The sequence below is a fragment of the Pipistrellus hanaki genome, assembly GCF_964339955.1.
Source record: "Pipistrellus hanaki genome assembly, chromosome: 2".
NCBI lineage: Eukaryota > Metazoa > Chordata > Mammalia > Chiroptera > Vespertilionidae > Pipistrellus > Pipistrellus hanaki.
The window spans coordinates 4,241,870-4,265,103 of record NC_140504.1 but is presented as its reverse complement, the minus strand read 5'-3'; the positions used below and the strand labels follow the sequence as shown (position 1 = coordinate 4,265,103).

The window sequence follows — 23,234 nt, the reverse complement described above, 5'->3', positions numbered from 1 at the left end:
AAGTATTTTCATTATTAAAGAAAAGAAAGAAAACAAGCCCTCAAAGAATTTTGGAAACAAAAAAAATTATAGAAAATAGGAATAAAAAATTAAATGCAGGATTAAATTTCTTTAAACGTTAGAACAAAATATTGCTGATAGATATGCACATACCCGCTCTTCAAAATGGGCCAAGCTCTAACATATCCCATAAATACAGAAAGGGGGCAGAAGAAAACTAAAATGAGAACTGGACGTGGGAAATGCTACATAGAGAAGATAATCAAGATGCTAAGAGTCCTGTGTTTGGAACCCAAGGGAACTGGGTCAGATCCTACGTCTGACACTTGTTAGCTATGCGACCATAGGCATACGTACCTTCTTAAAACAATTTCCTCTATTCAAGAAGAATGGAAAGCTTTTAAAATGAGAAAACAACACTAACTACCTCCTAAAGTTTTTGTGGAAGTCAAATAAGTGCTCTGTAGGTCCCAGGAACCAGTAAGCTCCCGGGCAATAATCGATCATTCCTAAGAGTTCTATGATGCTCGTTTGCATGGTCCATGAGGTCCTACAGTCCCCCTGACATAGGCTCTGGATCCAATCCCTTGACTTGGTCTCATTGGGCCCACTGTGCAAGGTAACACTGGTGATTTCGTCTTCAAAATAATGCCATTTATAAAAACCTGTTTGGCTCAGTGGATAGAGCATCAGCCTGTGGACTGAAGGGTCCCAGGTTCGATTCCGGTCAAGGGCACGTACCTTGGTTGCAGGCACATCCCCAGTGGGGAATGTGCAGGAGGCAGCTGATCGATGTTTCTAACTCTATCTCTCTCTCTTCCTCTCTGTACAAAGAAAAATCAATAAAGTATATTTTTTTAATTGATTTTTTTAAATGGACAAAGGACTTGAACAGCTATTTATCCCCGGACAGCAGGGGTGCGGGGAGGGGAGAGGGTGGGGGAAGGGAGGACAGGGGAGAGGCTGACAGGACCAAGCAGTGTTCGGAGGCCATGAAACCAGGATGCAGTCCTGGCAGAAAGTCAAGTAGAAATTTGATCAGAAGCCCAGCCCAACGGTCACACAAGCATCCCGGGGAGGCCGAGGTTCCCTGCGACAGGGGCGCCTGGCTCAGAGCCCGGGGCCAACGCCATGGCCAGGAAGGAGGTGTGCAGCCCTCCTGGCTGGGCTGGCCCGAGTCGGCAGCTGGAAGTGCCAGACAGAGGAAAGGATGAAGACAGTCCCCCATGTGGCCAGGGATGTAGAATCTCATAAAATCCAAAATAGAACGGCGGCCCTTGTTTATTCAAAACACCTCCCGAGAAGCCCTACAAAAGGAGGGGTGCCCGGGGCCTGGGAAAACCTTTGCAAAGAGCACCCTGTCCTCGTCCATCTGCTGAGTGATGCCTTAGGGAAATAGGTGTACCCCCGAGTTGCATTTCCAGGAGCTAAATTGTCAACGTGCCCTAACCAGTTTGGCTCAGTGGGTAGAGCGTCGGCCTGCGGACTGAAAGGTCCCAGGTTCGATTCCGGTCAAGGGCATGGACCTTGGCTGTGGGCACATCCCCAGTGCGGGGTGTGCAGGAGGCAGCTGGTCGATGTTTCCAGCTCTCTATCCCTCTCCCACTCTGTAAAAAATCAATAAAATGTATATATTTTTAAATAAAAATTGTCAATACACCTTATAGTAAGATCCTTGCTGCACACATCTGGGCTTAATTATGTCTTTTTTTTTTAATATTTTATTGATTTTTCACAGAGAGGAAGAGAGAGGGATAGAGAGTTAGAAACATCGATGAGAGAGAAACATCGATCAGCTGCTCTTGCACATCCCCTACTGGGGATGTGCCCACAACCAAGGTACATGCCCTTGACTGGAATCGAACCTGGGACCTTTCAGTCCGCAGGCTGACTCTCTATCCACTGAGCCAAACCAGTTTCGGCTAATTATGTCTTAACTTCCCTAATGAGAGACCTGATTAAGATGAACTGACTTGAAAACATAAGTATACGATTGAGTAACCACTGGGCATACACCTGAGAGCAATGCAAAACGCTGACTGTAAGCTGTCATTGAAAAGCATTAAATGTAAACTGTAATTGCTATGCAGCCATTCCTTAAAAGGAAGACACCCATTTTCTTACCAGGCTGTACTACATCCCCAGGAGCTGCGTCTCTTACAGCTGGAGGTTGGTACCTTTCGACCCCTTCACCCATTTTGCCCACCCACCCCCGGCCTCTGGTAACCACCCATCTGTCCTCCGCATCTGGGAGCTCAGCGGAGTCTTGTCTTGCTAGACTCCACACGTAGGTAAGATGTCCCGTATCTGTCTTCCTCTGTCTGACTTACTCACCGAGGGGAGGGTATCGCGTTCTCCCTCTGAAGCAATCTGCATGTGGCGTGTACCTGTTCCAGAAGAAACGCCATACAAGGCGGGCAGGCAGGAGACTAGAGAGCGTATCTGCAGTATTATAGTTTATTACTTGTCAGGATGGGCAGATAAACGCGCATTTCCCTGCCAATGGGAATCCACCACCAGCAGCCTTCCCCGCCCCCACGCTCACAGGAACCTGACCCTCCGCAGATCCTCTCCTGCTAAACTCTCCTCCTCCTTCTCACCCGACAGGGGCAGAAGTAGTCACGGAGGGAGACGCGAGCACGGGAGGTGCTGCTCACAGTCACAAAGGGTGGTTTTTAAACGTCCATCATCCTATTATAAAGAGTGGGAAATGACCTCACAACATCTGGTTAACGGAAGGTTTGAGAGGGTTTTCTATTACTGGGAGCTATATTGATGGCCAAGGAGTCAGAAACCTAAACAAAACAAACAAAAACAAAAAGTGAAACAGAAACAGGATTTTAAAAAAGTTAGCCCGACCAGCAAGGCTCCATGGTTGAGGGTAGACCTCTGAATGGGGAGTTCTCAGTTCGATTCCCGGTCAGGGCACAGGCCTGGGTTGCAGGCTCCATCCCCAGTGTGGGGTGTGCAGGAGGCAGCCGATCCATGATTCTCTCTCATCACTGATGTTTCTAGCTCTCTTGCCTTCTCCCTTCCTCTCTAAAATTAATAAAAATATATTTAAAAATTAAAAATGCAATATTTACAGGGTATATTTCTCTCTCTCTCTCTCTCTCTCTCTCTCTCTCACACACACACACACACACAACACTGATATAGATATTGCCAAAAATGTTAATTATGAAATCTGAAGGCTAGGGGCTAGGAAGATGGATTAAAGGGGAAGGGAAAATGGAAGATACATGTAATACTATCCTATATAATAAAACCTTAATATGCAAATCAACTGAACAGAACTACCGGTTGCTATGATGTGCACTCACCACCAGGGGCCAGACGCTCAGTGCAGGAGCCCCCTGGTGGTCAGTGCGCTCCCATTGGGGGCGGGGGGGGGGGGAGGGGGGGGATCGCTTAGCCACAAGCAGGGCTGTCAAACACAGGAGCTCTTACCACCACCAGGCTAGGGGGCCCTCCCCTTCTGCCTACCTCCTCCCCTCCCACCACCCCCACCCCCAGTTCATGAATGCCATGCACCAGGCTTCTAGTCAACAATAAAAAATACAAATTTTTTTTAAAACTCTGAAGGCACCTTACCGCATTTAGAAATGACCCAGAATCTCCGCTCTGGTCCTCTCCACAAAGCCAAAGGCCTCCTGCCGCTCCTTAGTGAAGAGATGTCACTTCACCCTCCCCCGCCGGCCCCCACCACCCCACCCTCTGCAGGGAACTGTCCATGCAGAGTGCTGGGGGGTGTGGCTTCCAGGCTGGACTGTTCGTTTTACCTGTGAGATGTTCATTCCCTAACCTCGCGTTGGTGCTGTGCCCACTGAGCAGCACAACTTCTTCCTGTCATCCACCCATTCGGTCGATTTGCATATTGGGGTTTTATTAGATAGGATAGTGTTACAGGAACCTCCCATTGCAGTGTGGTGCGATAAGGTAAGACTTCACACATGACTACATCAGTATCAATTTATCAATTTTAAAAATACATACATAGCCGAAATCGGTGTGGCTCAGTGGATAGAGCGTCAGCCTGCGGACTGAAGGGTCCCAGGTTCGACTCCGGTCAAGGGCATGTACCTTGGTTGCGGGCACATCCCCAGTAGGGGGTGTGCAAGAAGCAACTGGTTGATGATTCTCTCTTATCGATGTTTCTAACTATCCCTCTCTCTTCCTCTCTGTAAAAAATCAATAAAAAAAAAAAAAATATATATATATATATATATTTAAAAATACATACATACTCCAATAAAAATGAGGGAAGGGCTTGAACAGACATCTTCCCGGAGGACACACGCACACGGCCAGCAGGTATAGAAAAGGTGCTCAGCAGCACTAGTGACCAGGGAAATACAAGCAGATCCCAGTCCTCATCGCTGCCCACCGCCAGGATGTCTGTCAAAAAGGCCAGGGACAGCACTTGGAGGGGATGTGGAGGAAAGGGAGCCCTGAGAGGTGGGAGGGTGCTCTTTCTGGGGGCTGCTGACGGGAATGGACTGGCCCAGCCACTCCAGAAACACTAGAGGCTCCTCGGAAATTAAAAGCAGAATGACCCTAGGACCCGGCTACCCCACTCCTGGGCATAGAATTCCAAGAAAAGGAAAACGACCCAAAGCGATTTCAGTGCTCCGGTGTTTGCTGCGGCATTCCTCACAACAGCCACGGTGTAGAAGCCGCCCAAGTGTCCGAGGGTGCATGCGCAGATGGGACGATGCTGTGTCTATCCACAGTGGACTGAAGGGTCCCGGGTACGATTCCGGTCAAGGGCATGTACCTTGGTTGCAGGCACATCCCCAGTAGGGAGTGTGCAGGAGGCAGCTGATCGATGTTTCTCTCTCATGGATGTTTCTAACTCTCTATCCCTCTCCCTTTCTCTTTGTAAAAAAAACAAAACAAACAAATTAAATATATATATATGGTCAAACTCAAAGGAGAGGGGGCTGAGGCTGGGAAAAGGAGAGGTTCTGAGGATCTTGGGCCCGACACACACACACACACACACACACACACACACACACTCAGGTATATGAAAAAAATGAATGCAGTGGCAGGTCAAGTTTGAAGACATTCCCGTCACCATTTTCCCTTCATATAAAAAGGAGAAAAGGACCACAGCCTGCAGGGCGTCCTCAGAAGTGCTCCCAAGTCAGAGACACAAGGCCGGCCCACGGCAGCCCCCACCTTCGCCGGAGTCCCGGGTCCCCACCTCCTGGGGGACCCCGGCGTCCCCCTCACCGCCCCCGCAACTCCAGCAACTCCGGCCCCTAAACCTCAGGCCTCCCACCCCTGAGGCCCTGCGCCCCCCTGCTCGCACCTCCTCTGGGTGCGCGCCCCCACCTCCTGCGTCCCCCCCCCCACACCCAGCTCCACCTCCCCCAGTCCCGCGTGAGCCCCCACTTCCTGCGTCCTTCCCCCCAGGCCCCGCGCGCGCGCCCCCACCTCCTGCACCCCCCGCGCTCCTGCACCCCCAGAGCCCGGCCTGCGCCCCCACCTCCTGCACCCCCCGCGCTTCTGCACCCCCAGAGCCCGGCCTGCGCCCCCACCTCCTGCACCCCCCGCGCTCCTGCACCCCCAGAGCCCGGCCTGCGCCCCCACCTCTTGCGTCCCCCGAGCCCCCGCACCCTTAGAGCCCGGCCTGCGCCCCCACCTCCCCTCGCCCCCATCCCACGCGCCACCCCTGCCCCGTGCCCGCACCTCGGCCTCCTGCGCCCGCGCCCGCTCTGCGTCCGGCCGGCTGCAGCCCGGGGAGCCCGGCGCCCCGCGGGCCGGCGGAGCCGGGGATGGGGGTCCGGGGATGGGGGTCCGGGGTGGAGCTGGGTCCCGCCGTGCGCCGCTCACACCTCCGCGCAGCCCCGGGGAGGGAGCGGCGAGGTGCGCCCCAATCTGATAGGTGAGGAGGCGGCGGGAGGGGCGGGGAGGGGAGGCCCGCTGCGCCCGGGACTGCGGGGCGGCCGCCCCATCCCCTCCACCGCCCACCGCCCACCGCCCCGGGGCTCCGAGGAGCCGCACGCCCGGCTCCGGCCGGGGAGGCGCAGGAACCGTCTGCAAAGACCCCCTCCGCCGCCTCCGGGGAGAGCATCCCTCCCTGCGCGCCGGGCGCCCGCGGGCCGGAGTTTGCCCACGGCCCCTGGGCTGGGCGCGTTCTGGAGCGCTCCCCTGCCTTTGTGGGGAAGGGGACGGAGCCAGCGTTAACTTTCTACCCTCTGTGCCCCCCAAAGCCCTGATGCCCCCGAAAGAAAGAACGCCCTCCCCCCCTTTCCGAAAAGAGGCTTGTCCTGCAAACGGGTTGTTCACAGCCACGCGTCAAGGTCAAATGAGGGAACGGGGAGTCCTGGGGGCTGTCTGATCCTTAGGAGAACCGAGTGTAGGAGGTACTGTTCCAGTTCCCACTTCACAGAGGGGAAACTGAGGCACAGAGAAGTGATGAGTGTTGAGATGGATGAGATAATGCCATTGGGACCCCAGCTTTCTCTGGCAGGAAAACTACGCATGTATACTTGTCTACAACAATATACATGGATATTTTTTTAATACATATATTTTTAATATATATTTTTTAAATATATTTTATTGATTTTGTACAGAGAGGAAGGGAGAGAGATAGAGAGTTAGAAACATCAATGAGAGAGAGTCATGGATCAGCTGCCTCTTGCACACCCCCCACTGGGGATGTGCCCGCAACCAAGGTACATGCCCTTGACCAGAATCGAACCCGGGACTCTTCAGTCCGCAGGCCGACGCTCTATCCACTGAGCCAAACCGGTTTCGGCCATTTTTAATATATTTTATTGATTTTTTACAGAGGAAGGGAGAGAGACAGAGAGCTAGAAACATGGATGATGAGAGAAACATGGATCAGCTGCCTCCTGCACACCTCCTTCTGGGAATGTGCCTGCAACCGAGGTACATGTCCTTGACTGGAATTGAACCTGGGACCTTTCAGTCCGCAGGCCGGCGCTCTATCCACTGAGCAAACCGGTTTCGGCTACACGGGTATTTTTTAAGAGTCGGGATCATCCAGTTCAGTGGCTGTCAGCGTGTCTGGGAATTCTGAAACTCCCCAATGCTGGGCCCTACCCCGGGCCGAATGAATCAGAGTGCTCTTCCGTAAGCTCGCATGTCCCACGGCTTCAGAGCGATGTAAGCCTGAGTTTCCCCTGGCTGGCATGCGGTCCCTCTTGGGCCAAGGTGAATGGGACGGGCTCCTGCGGGGGGTCGGGCGGAGAAGCCCCCGATATTTGAGAAGGTGGAGTGCCCCCGCTGAACAGAAGCAGAACCTGGCGCTGCCCCCGCTCCCGATCCCGCTACCTCCGGGCCCTGCCCCCGGGCTCACCCTGCACTTCCGGGATGGGCTCACACACAGTATTCTGAGGTCCCGGGAAGCTGGCCCACTCAGATGTCCATGGTCCGTGAGAAAGGCGTGGAGCCCTGGCCGCTGTGGCTCAGTGGTTAGGCATCTGCCTGGGCACAGAAGGGTCTCAGGTTCGATTCCTGGCCAAGGGCACCCACCTAACCTGGGCTGTAGGTTCCATCGCTCATATGGGGGGCAACCAATTGGTGTGTCTCTCTCACATCCATGTTTCTCTCCCCGCTCTCCTACAATCTCTCTAAAAATCAATGGAGAAAATTTCCTCCGGTGGGGATTAATAATAATTTTTTTAAAAAAAGAGTTAGGGAAATACACGGACGTTGGTGAAGACGGACTTCCTGGCAAACTCTCCGGAGAGGAACTGGAACTCTTGGGAAAAGTTCCGGTTGGCCTAGATCCCCCGAGGGCCCTGCCACCCGCTGGATCCAACAGAAACACCGGACACGGCACCTGCCCTCGGGTGTCCCTGGAGAAGGCGCTTTGGCGTAGAGGGACCGGGACGACCCTGCCCTTCCCCGAGAAAAGAAAGGGAGGGACCGTCTTCACCGGAGGAAGCGGTAAAGAGAAAACGTGACCCTGGAAGACACTCTGGCAGGGTCTCCGACACCGAACTCCACACAGTGCGCTCAGTCATCCAAAGTTGGTGAGAAACAACCCATTCCGAGGGCCTGGGAGGAATGTGGTCGAAGGGGAAAGGTCAGGCCTCGGCGTGAGCAGCCCCCCAGCCCCGCAGAGGAGGAAGCCAGGCTGCAGCTGGCAGCCGGCCCCCCGCCTCCAGGGAGCCCACCTCAGCAGCAGACACCCCGGTTCCGGCCCCGAGGAACTGGCAGATGCTCTGGAGACAGACCTGCATGTAACTCAGCGTTTTTCAACCGCTGTTCCGCGGCACACTAGTGTGCCGCGAGATGTTGCCTGGTGTGCCGTAGGTGCAGACAAGACAAGAATTTTATAATTTTTCACTATTTTGTTTACTTAATATTTCATAATAAAGTAATTATAAAATACTTTCTTTGTGTTTATTTGATTCCTATTCAAGAGAATTACTTTATATATAGTCAATATAGGCACAGAGTTAAATTTTTTAACATTTTCTAATGGTGGTGTGCCTCGTGATTTTTTTCATGAAACAAGTGTGCCTTTGCCCCAAAAAGGTTGAAAAACACTGATGTAACTCACCACCCACAGCGGTGACCCCGTGGCTGCAGCGATTCTGAAAGTAAACAAGACCTAGAAAAGCCTAAACATAGAACCCAATTTTGCCAAAACCGGTTTGGCTCAGTGGATAGAGCATCGGCCTGCAGGCTGAAAGGTCTCAGGTTCGATTCCGGTCAAGGGCATGGACCTTGGTTGTGGGCACATCCCCAGTAGAGGCTATGCAAGAGGCAGCTGGTCGATGATTCTCTCTCATCGATGTTTCTAATTCTCTCTCTCTCTCTTCCTCTCTGTAAAAAAATCAATAAAGTATTTTTTTTTTCAAAAAGAACCCAATTTTCTTCCAGGAGCTCGGATCCCAGCCCTGTAGAGGCGCTAAGAGAGCATGGCATCTTGACCCAAACCAGGAGGGACAGCCAGGGACTGCGGTTGGAACAGCGTAGAGATGGACATTGCCCAGATGCTCCTGGAGAATTCAAGGATCCTTGAACTTGGACGTCGGTTTACCAAGCAAGGGCCATGAACAAGGGGGCGGCTGCCCCCACAGGGAGCCATGACCTGGTCTGTAAAATGTGAGCTGAAGGGGACTAAGGGTCGGAGCCACAAGAAGCGAAGTCTCGCCCGGCGGCCATTTAAAAAGAACAGAAACTCTTCTTCTGAAACAGAACAAAGGGTCCGATGCTGTGATCACCGGAGTCGGATCAGGAAGCGCGGTGGAATCTCTGGGGGCGCTTCGCTGTCCACATGGCCTCCATCAGAGAGGGCGGCAGGCATGGCACCTGGAGGAAATGGCCCCCACATCTCCTCCCAGTTCGCTGCGCACACAGGGTGAGGAGGGGGGAGGGAAAATCCTAAAAGCGACGCCTAACAGCTCGTGAGCTCCCCGGCTGCTTTCTGTCCGGGTCCTTGTAGAGTCAGCCCCGAGAGGGTGTAAAGACCAGCCCCCAGCGCTGCCTCCTTTCACAAAGGGCCTGTCCTTCTCCTCCTTTCGAAGAGATGGGCCCATCTGGCCTTCAAGGCCGCTTGTCTTCATCTGCCTCCTGAGCAATGCATCCATTTGGGTTTCAAGGATGCTTTCATATCCTATCTCAGTGTTTCCCAACCTTCTCTCATGATGAGAATCACCTGGTGGAGTTGTTAAAACACAGATTCCTGAATCCCAACTAAGAAGTGCTAAACTAGAATTTTTGGGAACATATAGGTAAAATTGCATACCTAACTTAGTGCTCTGTATATAACATCTGTGTTAGAGCACTAGTTAAGTATACAATTTTACCTATATGTTCCCAAAAATTCTAGTTTAGCACTTCTTAGTTGGGATTCAGGAATCTGTGTTTTAACAACTCCACCAGGTGATTCTCATCATGAGAGATGGTTGGGAAACACTGTCCTATCTAATAAAGAGGGACTAGGCTAATTGACCATCACTCCTTCACAAGATGGCTGCCCCCACAGCTGAGGCCAAGTTCCTATCAGGAACCTTAACGAGCAATCAGCAGGGACCTGAGGCTGCGCCCTCCCCCGCCCCCATGGGGCTTGACAGGGGACCTCAGGCTGCCCCCTCCACTCTGTCGTCATGCTGGGGGACCTCAGGCCACGCCCCCACGCCCAGTGGGCTTTACAGGGGGTCTCAGGCCATGTCCCCCACTTGGTGGGGCTTGATGGGGGACCTCAAGGCACACCCCCTGCCCCAATATGGGCTGGGGGACCTCAGGCCATGCCCCCTATCCTGGCACCGGGCCAGGGGACCTGAGGCTACGCCCCTGCCCTGCAGAGCTTGACAAGGGTGGGACTGGCTGGGTTTGGATCTAGCCCAAAGGGGTGGGGGGTGGCCAGGCTGGGTCTCACATGATTTTGAGGTGCATGTGGGTGGGTGGGGACCTGACTCTGGGTCCCTTGGTGTGTCCCAGACGCTGACAGGAGGAAGGTTTTCATATGCATCTTACTAATTTTCTTTCATCTCTGGCACTTCTACTATGGAGAAAGGGCAAATAGCAATATTAAAATATTTCTTCTAATTAATTTCCTTTTAATGTGCATGAATTTCGTGCACTGGGCCACTAGTGGGGGGTGAGGATTAAAGGTACAGTGCTTCTCACTTTAGCCTGAAGCCAGTGGGGAGCTGGCAGACGTTGGCCGAGATTTACTTCAAAGGCGGAAACCCATGACGTCATACTTAGCCCCGGGCTGGAAGCTGGATGAGATTTCTGTCAAAAGGAGATACGGAACCAATTACCCTACTTTTGTCTGAGGCCAAACACCCAGGAACAGGGTGGAGAGCAGAAGGAAAATTAACTGGAGACTCGGGAAAAGGACGACCCGTGCAGAAGGGTAAGACGCTCTCGGAGGTCTGGGGCAGCCCTGCCATCCCGGGTTCTTCGCTTCCTTCCTCTTCTGTGGGCTCCAGAACACGCCTCTTAAAGGTTCTCATGCTTGATGTGTGCTGGGCGACATTTAACATCCCCTGGACGTCAAATGGATATTTACAAAAAATAAAATAAAAAACAGAGTCCAGGATCTGATGTACTGACAGCCAGGGAGACCCTCTCTGTGCAGGTTCCTCCAGTTTCACTGAGCTCTCATTGTCGTAACATGGGATAAGTCTAAAGTGTACAACATAGTGCTCTGATACGTGTACACATTGTGAAGACGCTTACAGTAAGTTTAGTTAAGCTCTGACTGGTTTGGCTCAGTGGATAGAGCATCGGGCCATGGACTGAAGGGTCCCAGGTTCGATCCCGGTCGAGGGCATGTTATACCTTGGTTGCAGGCTCAATCCCCAGTAAGGGGCATGCAAGAGGCAGCTGATAGAAACATCCATGCGAGAGAACCATCTCTCTATCCCTCTCCCTTCCTCTTTGTAAAAAATCAATACAAATATATTTTTTAAGAACAGACCCAGAGATACGAAGCCATGGGTCAGACTGTTGGACCTCAGAGGGAGGGTGGGGATAAGAGAGAGAGATCAACCAAAGGACTTATGTGCACACATATGAGCCTAACCAGGGGTCAAGAACAATAGGGGGGTGGGGGCATGAGTGGAGGAGGGGAGGGGGACTTAAGGACAAATATGTGATACCTTAATCAATAAAGAAATTAATAAAAAAATAAATTAATTAAATTAAATTAAAAATAATAATAATAAGTTCAGTTAACATCCATCACCTCACATAGTTACAGTGTTTCCTTGTGATGAGAACGTTTGAGATCCATATATGCAGGACAGTGCTGTTAACTACAGCCATCCTATTGTGCATGACTCTATAGAGTTTCAGTGCGGGCCTTCTCAGAACCTTTATTTGACGTGTGACGGTTCCAGAGGCCATCGAGGAGGCAGCCTTTTCCTCGCCAAGCCAATCATGCAGCCCATTTTTCAAAGAGCGTGTTGGAGGACGGATGCCCCCAGATCCCAGGACAGCGAAATAGGTAAGCCACGACGTGATACCTCCGTGACTTCCCTGAGACCGGAAGCCCATTTGGCAAGGAGCCGCCTTGGTCCCTGCGCACGGATGAAAGGAGCCCTGTGGCGGCCCTTGGAGAGGTGACCTTGAACTTGCATTTTTGGTGTTTGCAGAGCCAGACCACACTGTCCCCACGTCCACAGGGCACAAGCTGACTGCTGTGCTTGGCAGCAACTGTGAATGTTTTAAGAAAAGCCCAGTGTTTACGGACTGTTTTTCAAGTAGGGTCCCTCTCTCCCCAGATCAAGAGAGCACGCCTTTTACCCGGCTGGTGTGGCTCAGTGGTTGAGCATTGACTTATGAGCCAGGAGGTCACGGTTTGATTCCCCATCAGGGCATATGCCTGGGTTGCAGGTTTGATTCCCAGTCAGGGCACATGCCCAGGGTCATGCAGGGAGCTGCCAATCAATGATTCCTTCTCATTGATGTTTCTATCTCTCTCTCCCTCTCCCTTCCTCTCTAAAATCAATAAAAATATATTTTTAAAATTAGAACATGCCTTTCTCAGCACTTTCTGCCTTGCCACCCCCACCCCACCCGGAAGGCTGGAGTTCTCACGGGTCTTGTCCAAAAAGAGACACCCTGCACTCAGAATTTCAGCTCGGCTTACACTGGCAGCCACGGGCCCAGTCCCACCCACAGAACCATGAACAGACGCTCTCCTGTGATCCTCCGGACAGAGTGCCCGTCGACCACAAAAGCGCCCTGCCCGTCAGACAGGGCGGTGTCCCGCCATTCCTGAAAAAGTCTGGGGTGAACGGAACCACTGGCGTTAAATTCATACACTTAGAAAACCGGAGAAACCGAATAAATAGTTTTATTTGTTTAAATAAAGGGAGGTAGAGCTTTGCCGTGCATCCGCTTCCGTCGGGGGGCAGAGAGGTTACAGAATCCGCCCAGGACTCTCCGCAGGGACTACAGCGGGCATTTTCCACGCCAGGGGCTCTCATCCTGGAAAGGGGGTCATGAAAAATGCTCTGTGCTTAATGCCTAGTTTCTACCTGAAGCATCATAAATTATACTTCTGTTTTCTTTACTTTTTATCCTCATCCATGGGTATGTTTTTATTTATTTGAGAGAGAGAGAAAGTAAGGGGGAGAGAGACAGACAGAGAGAGAGAGAGAGAGAGAGAGAGAGAGAGAGAGAGAGGGAAATATCCATGTGAGAGAGCTACATCAAGCGGCTGCCTCCCAAAGGCTCCCCAACCAGGGATCAAACCCAGAACCTTTTGGTGCAGGAGAGGATGCTCCTCCAGCTGAGCCCCGCCAGGCTGGCCTTCTGTGCGCTCAGTGGCCGTAAGAGCTGACCTGAAGTTGTAACGCTCCCTGCTGGTAAAAGAAGTTTCTACTCAGTGCGTTACCAGGCCAGGCCTTCCAGGGAGGTGCTATGAACAAGCAAGGACAGGGCCACCTCCCTCACAGCCTTCACACTTGCCCTGCCCAACAGCTCTTCAAGGTGTTTCTGTTTAACGCCTTGGGCATTCTCGGCCGTCACCCTCAGCTCCCACCCCAGGTCACCTGCCCCTGTTGAACCCAAACTGAGTGTTACAATCCCACCTACAAGTGCCTCCTGGCTTTGCCATCTCAGCCAGTCGTTCCCCCAAACTGTTCATCTACACTATTAAAAGAGAAAGATGCAAATTGACTGTACCTTCATGAAACCCATCAGCCAATCAGGAGTGAATATGCAAATTAACCCAACAAAGATGGTGGGTTAATTTGCATACAGAGGTGCTGAGTAGCCAGGGGTGGGGCAGGACGCTTGCATCATCACCATGGTGACAACGTAGGCATGCACTGCCCCAGGGGCTCCAGGCCTCTGGGCAGCGTGGGAAGGCAGAAAGGCAGCTCTGGCTAGAGCAAAAGTAGTGCCAGCAGCCAGGGGAAGGAAGGCCCATTCTTGCACGAATCTTCGAGCATTGGGCCTCTAGTTTTGAATGAAAACCATAAAACGTGAAAGTGGTTCTCTTCTTAGCTCCTTCGCTCAACACCCAACCACGGCGAGGCCCTGGAGCCAGGCAAGGTGCTAGACACCAGAAAAGGGGCTTCTCTGCAGGTTCCTGCTGCCCACACTCACAGCATAGTTTCACCGCCAGGACAGCCCACAGGCAACGCTAAAAGAGGAAAGTTTGGGGAAAAACACAAACAGGAAGCTCCCCCATCTGGGCTGCTCTGTGTCCCCTCCGGAACCTGCCTCTATTTGACTCCCAGGGGCACCAGGTAATTGCTGTTTGTGTTCTGGGCAGAATTTCTAGCCTCAGTCTGTGGTCCAGAAGAGCTGACTCCTGGCTGGTCAGCTCCAAAAATGGGTATCTCAGGTCCTTTAATTTCTTAAAATATATTTGTATTGACTTCAGAGAGGAAGGGAGAGGGAGTGAGAGAGAAACATCAATGATGAGAGAGAACCATTGATCAGATGCCTCCTGCACAACCCCTCCGGGGGATGGAGCCTGCAACCCAGGCGTGTGCTGTGACCTGGAATTTAACTGTGACCTCCTGGTTCATAGGTCAACATTCAACCACTGAGCCATGCCAGCCGGGCATCATGTTAGATGAAGCAATATGGATTCTTCCTTCGGGAGGATTAATACTCTTAATTATTGGAATGTTAGCTCCTCCTACCTCCTTGTTTGTTTTAAATGCCGTCTTTTCACTCTTACTAATGAGGGTGTCGACAGCTGTGTTTTGTTTTGTGGCCAGTCTTTTCTGAGAAGTCATTGTAATATTGTTTTCCCCAAGTCAGGCCCCAAAATTAGCGCCATGAAGCTGCTAGGATGTCTCTGGCACCTAAAATATCTTTCGGGTTCCCTGGACAGCCAACATTGGCTCCTTCCCTTCTGAAAGGAGAAACAACAAAAACAGCTGAGTTTGTTTGTTATGTAAAGGTCTCCAGATATTAAGTCAAAACCATCACAAAAGCTCTTTCATGTCATCGTGAGCGAGTTACATAACCTCTCTGAGCCTTGGTTTCTGTGTCTGTACATTGGGGGCAATCCCCATTCCCTTACAGGTCTGCTGTGAAGAGGAACTCGGACAATGTAAGCAAACACCCAGCACATAGTAGGCATTCAGTGCAGGTTAGTTAGTGTCCTTCCTCCCAACCCGGGAGTCTCGTCTAAATTCACATCCAACAACAAAAACCCAAGGCAGGACCAATCTCACTCTGAATACTTTATACCGAGATGAACCGAGTTTTCCCTGTTCCTTTTTTGCCTATTCAGTTGGTCCTGGACAAACACCGGTTTAAACTCCATGGGTTCACTTACACACTCTCAGTGATGTCATCCTGCTTCCCACCTTCCCTTCCTTCACAGCCCACACCAATCATCGTTGCTTTTCTTTTACTTCGTGCTTTTATTTTCAGTAGTTTAGCAGTCCTCTTCAGGGAGGGTGTGCTTAATTCTCTCCAGTTTACTTGTGTCAAAATGCCTTATTTTGCACTCGGCCTCCAATGACTCTTAGCTGGGTATAGAATTCTAAGCTGAGGCTGTTTGCTCTCAGCCATTCGAAATGCCCCTGTGTGGTGTGGGCACGGGCTCTGTGTTCAGAACCCCTGGGGTGCAGCCCTGGCTTTTCCCGTCACTTGGAGACTCTGGGCCCAGCTCCCTCGTGGGCAATGTGGGGATAATTCCAGTCCTACCTTACAGAGTGCTGTAAAGATTGAGTGAGACGGTGAATGTAAGGCACTTACAACACAATAATGCCATGTAAGGTGAGCTATTACTTTATTGTTACCATACTGTCTTCAGATTATTGCTGTGGTTGAACATCTGATGGCATCTAACTTATATGTTACTGACTTAGCTCCTGGTTACCTTTAGGGTCTTTGTTTTTGGTGTTTTCCAGTTTCATTTCCATGTATCTGGCTGTTATTTGTTTTCACTTGTCCTCCTTAGGTTTCTTCAGGCCTCCTGAATCTGAGGATTCATGTCCTTCCACAAGATTATAAAATGTTTTATGGGCAGATCTGAGAGGCTTTATGGATGGCAATCATGTTTTACTGCTGTTTATTGAGGGATAACACAAAAACATCAACGTGCATGAAACCTAAGTGTACGACTCATATAAAATGAGATAAAGTCTTCCGTGTGTGTTTGTGTGTGTGTGTGTGTGTATACACTGAGTGGCCAGATCATTATGATCTCTGAACACATAATAATCTGAGCACTCAGTGTATATCCTATATAACAAAAAGCTAATATGCAAATTGTCCCCTCCACCAGGATTTCCACCATCAGGCAGGCTGGCCAACCGCCCATGTCCCCTCCCCCTGGCCAGGCTGGCCAGACCCACACCCACACACAATTTCATGCACCAGGCTTCTAAAATACTGAGTGGCTAGATTATTATGCGTTCAGAGATCATAATAATCTGACTACTCGGTGTATATCTGTTATAGAGGGTAATATTGACTGAAACAAAAAAATTAAAATAAAAAATGCATTATTCAGAACTCACAAAACTGAGTGAGTGTAAAGGAAATTTAGTTGAACTTTCCTGAGGACTACACAGGAAGACAGGAAACTCCGGAAGTGGGAGACTGTGCAAGATAAACCAGCCTTCTCCTTAGGCAAACAAATCACAGGAAGAAAAATAAATGCACAGGAGCAAAGGAACTTCAGATACATGTCATCTGATCTCAACACCCAAAAGGGTGCTGCTGTCACCCACTTCATTTCCGAGGAGGGAACTGAGGGCACTAAGGCGGCAGCGAAGGGGAGCCTGGTTCCCCCGCCGTGGGAGTGACGTGACAACCAGCTCTGCCCAGAGGGTGCCTTGCACATCCCTCTTAGACACCCGGGGCTGCCCTGGCGACGGTGCCCTTTGTACCCAAAACGAGAAAGTCTGAAGAACACATCCCCACTACGTAGACGATGGGCGTCAGATGCACACCTGTGGGAACGTGTGGGATCAAAGACACCTTCTAGGGCAGGGGTCCTCAAACTTTTTAAAGTGGGGGCCAGATCACGGTCCCTCAGAGAGCTGGAAGGCCGGACTACATGAACTACTAATTCCTACTGTAACACCTCGGCTGCGCTCACTGCCCAAAAAACCTGGTGGGCCGGATCAGACTCCTCTGCGGGCTGCATGTGGCCCGCGGGCCATAGTTTGAAGACCCCTGTTCTAGGGGATGAACCCACATCGCGTGGAGACATCCATCAGCTTCGATAGCCCTTTTCCTCCGTCTTCTCATAAAATAACCAACGGAGCGAAGATGAAGACTCACATTTTTCCCTCTTGGATGCTTGGGGCTGACAGTTTGCCATGGCTGCTGTCACCGCCCGTGGCTCCCAGGTCCTAGGACTGAGGGTTTGCATGGCTGCTGTCACCGCCCGTGGCTCCCAGGTCCTAGGACTGAGGGTTTGCATGGCTGCTGTCACTGCCCGTGGCTCCCAGGTCCTAGGACTGAGGATTTGCGTGGCTGCTGTCACCGCCTGTGGCACCCAGGTCCTAGGACTGAGGGTTTGCGTGGCTGCTGTCACTGGCCGTGGCTCCCAGGTCCTAGGACTGAGGGTTTGCGTGGCTGCTGTCACCGCCCATGGCTTTCCTCGGCCCACGTAACACAGAGGCGGCTTTGTTAGAGGATTAGCCTCCGCCTGAGCGCCTTGAGCTCTGAGAGCCACTTCACTGGGCTGGTGCTGTTGCCATGGTTACCAGGCCCTCTCAGGATGCTTTCCAGATTACAGATATTGCTGGAAAACAGGCTCATTTCTTGTTTTGTTTTGTTTTTTTGTTTGTTTTTGGTGTTTTTTTTTTTAATACAATATATTTTATTGATTTTTTACAGAGAGGAAGGGAGGGGGACAGAGAGCCAGAAACATCGATGAGAGAGAGACATCAACCAGCTGCCTCTTGCACATCCCCCACCGGGGATGTGCCCGCAGCCAATGTACATGCCCTTGACTGGAATTGAACCCGCAAACCAAAGCTCTATCCACCAAGCCAAACCGGTTTCGGCTCATTTCTTGGTTTTTATTCACCCAGTTTCTATTGGTTTTATTTTTGGATTAAAAACCACCGTGAGCCCTAGCCAGTTTGGCTCGGTGGATAGGACATCGGCCGGCCTACAGACCAAAGGGTCCCTGGTTTGATTCCGGTCAAGGGCGTGTACCTTGGTTGCAGGCTCCTCCCTGACTGGACCCTAGTCAGGAGAGTGCAAGAGGCAACCAATCAATGTGTTTCTCTCAGATCAATGTTTCTGTCTTTCCCTTCCTCTCTGAAATCAACAAAAATATTTTTTAAAGATAATAAAAATAAGTAAATCCAGCTAGTGAGTCTCTTATTTGTAATAGCACTGGCGTTCCGTTCTGGGGACTCCCCGGTCACTGCAGCAGGGGCGGCCTAGCCCAGGCAGAGGCGCCCAGCCCCCAGAGGGCAGAGGCTGTCTGGGGAATGTAAGGATCCTCCCGTAAGGGAAATGGCTGTTTGGATAGGCAGTCAGACATAGCAGCCACCGACTCGGCCTCGGGGTCGAACAGAGGGCCTGCATCCTCAGCCACAGCTCAGCAGCCACTGCTCCTGGCATGGAGGAGCCTCTATCTGCTGAGCCTACTTGTCCCGAGCGAGAAACACAATTCTGTAGGAATAACGCTCAGGTCTTATGGCCGTTGGACGGATGACATGAGACAACACATGAAAAATCTTTTCAAGAGTATCTGGCACCCAATAAGCAGTCAGTAAACCTAGATCCTTTTCTAACCAAGAACTTCATGGACACCTGGGATCACCGCACTGTGCTCTGGGTCCCAAAGATGAAGGACACGTGCACTCTGTCCTCTAACCCTCCCATCTGAATTCCACTGCTTGGCCCGGCCAGTGTTACTCAGTGGATAGAGCGTCAGCCCGCAGACCAAAGGGTCCCGGGTTTGATTCGGGTCAAGGGCATGTATCTTGGTTACAGTCTCCTTGCCAGCCTGGGCCCTGGTCTGAGCATGTGAAGGAAGCAACCAACGATGTGGTTCTCTCACATCATTGTTTCTCTCTTCCACTCTCTCTAAAAAATCAGTGGAAAAATAACCTTGGGCCCAACCGGCATGGCTCATGGTTGAATGCCAACCTACGAACCCGCAGGTCACAATTCAATTCCCAGACAGGGCACATGCCCAGGTGGAGGCCTCGATCCCCGGTGTGGGGCATAGAGGAGGCAGCCAATCAACAATTCTCTCTCATCATTGATGTTTCTTTCTCTCTCTCTCTCTCCTTCCTCTCTGAAATCAATAAAAATATGTTTTTAAAAGAAAACCTCGGGTGAGGATTAAAAAACAAATAAATAAATTCCACCGCTTGGTATTTACTCAACAGAAATAAACATTTTTTGTCTAGAAAACACTTGCCCACAAGTGTGCATGGTCTGTATTCAAAATAGCCCCAAACTGGAAATGACTCAGGTGTCCGCGGCAGAAGTAATAATAGACCAACTCTGACATCCTACTCTGCAGTGAAGGGAGCAATGCAGGTGCCAACGCGGTGAATCTCCAATTCGTTTTGTGGAGGGAGAGGAGCCAGATGGAAGAGAGTCAATAGAAGTTCTAGAAAGGGAACACTACAGTGTCAGCGGGCAGAGCAGAGGTCGCCTGAGGATGGGGGAGAGGGGAGAGACCAGCTGCAGAGGAGCACCAGGGAACTTTGTGGGGTGATAGAATGTTCTGGAGCTTGTTGTGGTGTCGGTTCCATGAATGTACACATTGTCGGAACTCATCAGACTGTACATGTAACGTGGGTGTCACCGCATAATAAGAAATATACCTGGTCTTGGTCTCAGTTCCCGGCACAGAGCTCTTAGTGACCTTGGTGTGTCCTTGACAGGACTATCTTTTGTTATTTACAATGAGCCCCTTTGGGTCATGAGACCACGCGTGAGGAGGGGGAACTAGAGAGCTTCCGATGGGAGCTAGCTGCCAGGAAAACCAACCATGTGATTAGGTTAGAACTTCCAGCATCATCCCACCCCATCTCTGGGGGAGCGGGAGCAGCAGGAGGAGCAGGAGGAGCAGGAGCAGCGGGAACAGCAGGAGGAGCTGGAGGAGGAGCAGGAGGAGAGGGAGATTGAGCTCAGGCACCCACGGCCAGTGATTTCATTGATCCTGCCGACGCACTGAAGTCTTGATGAGAACCTTAGAAAGATGAGTTTGGGGGAGTGTTCTGGTTGCCGAATACACAATGTGCTGTGAGGGTGGCGCACCCCACTCCACGGGGACAAAGGCCCCACCTTGAGGACCCTCTGGACCTTGCTCTGTTCATCTGTATCTTACATAATAGGTTGTACTCATAGCCATGATGCTTCCCTGAGTGCTGTGAGTCATTTCAGTACGTTGTCACTAAAAGGGGGTTCAGTTCCCTCTATCACTGGTGGCGGCCACAGCGAGCGCATGAGAACTTGAGACGAAAGGAAACGGGACTGCTCCCCCACCCCCACGCTGCACCCCTGTCCCACCAGTCCCCCCACCCCTGTCCCACCAGTCCCCCTACTTCTGTCCCACCAGTCCCCCCACCCCTGTCCCACCAGTCCCCCCACCCCTGTCCCACCAGTCTCCCCACCCCTGTCCCACCAGTCCCTGGTTCAACTAAGAAACCAGCCCAGCCAAAACCGGTTTGGCTCAGTGGATAGAGCATCGGCCTGTGGACTGAAAGGTCCCGGGTTCAATTCCGGTCAAGGGCATGTACCTTGGCTGCGGGCACATCCCCGGTGGGGGGTGTGCAGGAGGCAGCTGATCGATGTTTCTTTCTCATCGATGTTTCTAACTCTATCCCTTTCCCTTCCTCTCTGTAAAAAATCAATAAAATACATATATAAACAGCACCCTCACTTGCACATGTGGCCGGGGGCTCTGGGGGCTCCACACTCTATCTAGCAGCTTGTGTGTTGTCTCCACCTAGTGGCTGTTCTCTACCATTACACTTTGCTGGGGTCACTCAGCTTACAATGCGTGCACAGGTGTAACGGTCACACTGATTTGAAAGAAAACATTTTAAATATTCTTCAAGGACCTTTGCTGGCAGCGCAGCTTATCCTCCCTCCATGCCCCTCACACGTAGCTAGAAAACTAAGAACCTGATGACAAGCACAGAGCATCCACAGAGCACATGCCGGATCCTTGTACCAAACGACCTCAGCCCAAAAAAGTGCCGAGGGGAAAGGCGGAGAGGAGAGGGAGCATTGCTGCTTAGTGGCTGGGAAAAACACCTCCACATTTCTGTGCACATGCTTTTCTTGTTAAAAAAACACAAAAGTTACTTTGAATGTGCACACCTCCTGAAGACTAATAAACCAGACTCTTTGAACTTCTATCAGCTTCAAAACATTGTGTGACTGTATGTAAATCATATAATTATTCCATCTACGGTCTTGTTCCTTTTTCTGCAGGGTGGTTTTGCTTAGCTTGGGTTTTATGTATTCATAATTCATTGTCCAGAAATTTCCATATTGATAAGGCACGTGGGTTTTTTACATTATAGTTTGATGCTGTACAGTCCATATTTGGGGACTATCCTCACAGTGCCCCTGGGCCCACTAACCACTGAAGGCTAAACCAGTGGTCGGCAAACTCCGGCTGGCGAGCCACGATTTGCCACTCTGTTGACTAATGCGTTTGCCGACCACTGAGCTAAGCCAAATCTCCAAGACCACTTATTCTATCGGTTTACACTCAACGCCAGCCAGGCTATGCCTTTCGCTTTTAACCGAGAAAACTGATAACAACCACAAAGCATCCACAGTGTGTGCCTTGGGTCCTTGTACCAAATTATCTCAACCCCGAACAAGGGGGAAAGACTGAGTGGGGAAGGGAACGCTTATTGTTTAGAAGATTTCAATCATCTTCAAAGAAAATGAAATGTGAACAAATAAAAATATGCTCCTAGCCCTAACCAGTTTGGCTCGGTGGATAGAGCGTCAGCCTGTGGAGGACTCAAGGGTCCCAGGTTTGATTCCGGACAAGGGCATGTATCTTGGTTGCGGGCACATCCCCAGTATTTCTCTCTCATCGATGTTTCTAACTCTCTATCCCTCTCTGTAAAAAAATCAATAAAATATATATATTTTTTAAAACATGCTCCTAGAATGTTCCTTTTACAATGACAGCAAGACAATATAAGAAAAAAATAATCCAACTTTAATAAGTGGTCTGGAAAAACAATAATAAATAAGTGCATCCGTGGCCTGGTTATTGCTGCTTCTTACTAGCATAAATACTTCCTTCATTTACAAACGTGAGAAGCAGGAGCAACACCAGCGCGTAGGTAAACAAGCCGGTCTCCATCCCATCCATCACCAAAGACGAAGTGCCCGCCCGCAGGACAACAGAGGTGTAAGGCCTGCGTGTGCCTGCAGCCGCTGTAAAATGGCACATGCTTTTAGCGGCCACGATTTAGTGCGGTGAAGGACAGATGGAAATTAATTTTTAATTATAGGAATTTCTGTCTCACTGATGTCTCTCATCTTATTTTTAGCAAAGGGAGAGATGCTTTCAAAGCCGTCTCCGTCAATCAACTCTCTGGAACAAAATAAGCTTAATTCACTTCAAAATGCCTCCGTTCGTTACTAGGGTAACCGGGAAAGAGCTGTTTTCCAGAGTTTTCAGAGTCCACACAGCTTCTGCCACCACAGAAATCAGCCCCGAGTGGCACAAGCCGGCTCAGCCCCAGAGCCAGTGGCAGACGCAGGAGGCGCGGATGGCCAGTCCACGTAGAATTGCCACGATGGTCCTTAAATCAGAAGATCGCCCTACAGCGAGGAGGCGAGCTATTGCACAGGAGAGAAGCAACGTCTGTGGCCAGAAACACACAGGGACCAGCACATTCACCAAGAAGAGAGAAATGTCAACAAAATCGTCTTCCCCAAAAAAAGCATCTGTGACAAACGGAGGTGAGGCAGAGAAACACGGTCACACCTACCTGGTGAGCCAGCCGTCGGCGGGACCGGCTCCGGGAACAAACACTCTGGCATCGGGAGACAAAATGACAGGACCGGCTCGGCTGCAGATCAATTAACGAATGTCAGGAGAGAAAGCAGCAGCCGCGCCCTCAGCACAAAAAACATGTGAAGGGCCCGGGGCTGTAAATGGATTTGTCCTCCCTGTTATCCCCACGCGTGTGGGCGATCGCGGTGCAGCCGGTAAGTGTTTGATACAGAACATGACGTAACAAGACCATCAGTGGCATCTGAAAACGCAGAGCAAATACCCAGGGAGATGGGAAACGCCCACCCGAGGCAGACAGAAAGTTCAGCTGCGGATTCGGAGGTGGCCACAG

At 51.0% G+C, this 23,234-nt stretch overlaps 1 protein-coding gene across 1 annotated transcript in view; it reads right to left on the bottom strand.

The window, feature by feature from the left end:
* B3GALT5 (beta-1,3-galactosyltransferase 5) overlaps positions 1 to 23,180 on the bottom strand; it is a 41,464-nt gene extending 18,284 nt beyond the window's left edge. The window contains exon 1 of the mRNA XM_084873699.1: positions 22,878 to 23,180. The gene's annotated coding sequence lies outside the window, so the exon portion shown is untranslated. The remainder of the gene's footprint in view (positions 1 to 22,877) is intronic.
* Between the last annotated feature and the right edge of the window lie 54 nt (positions 23,181 to 23,234).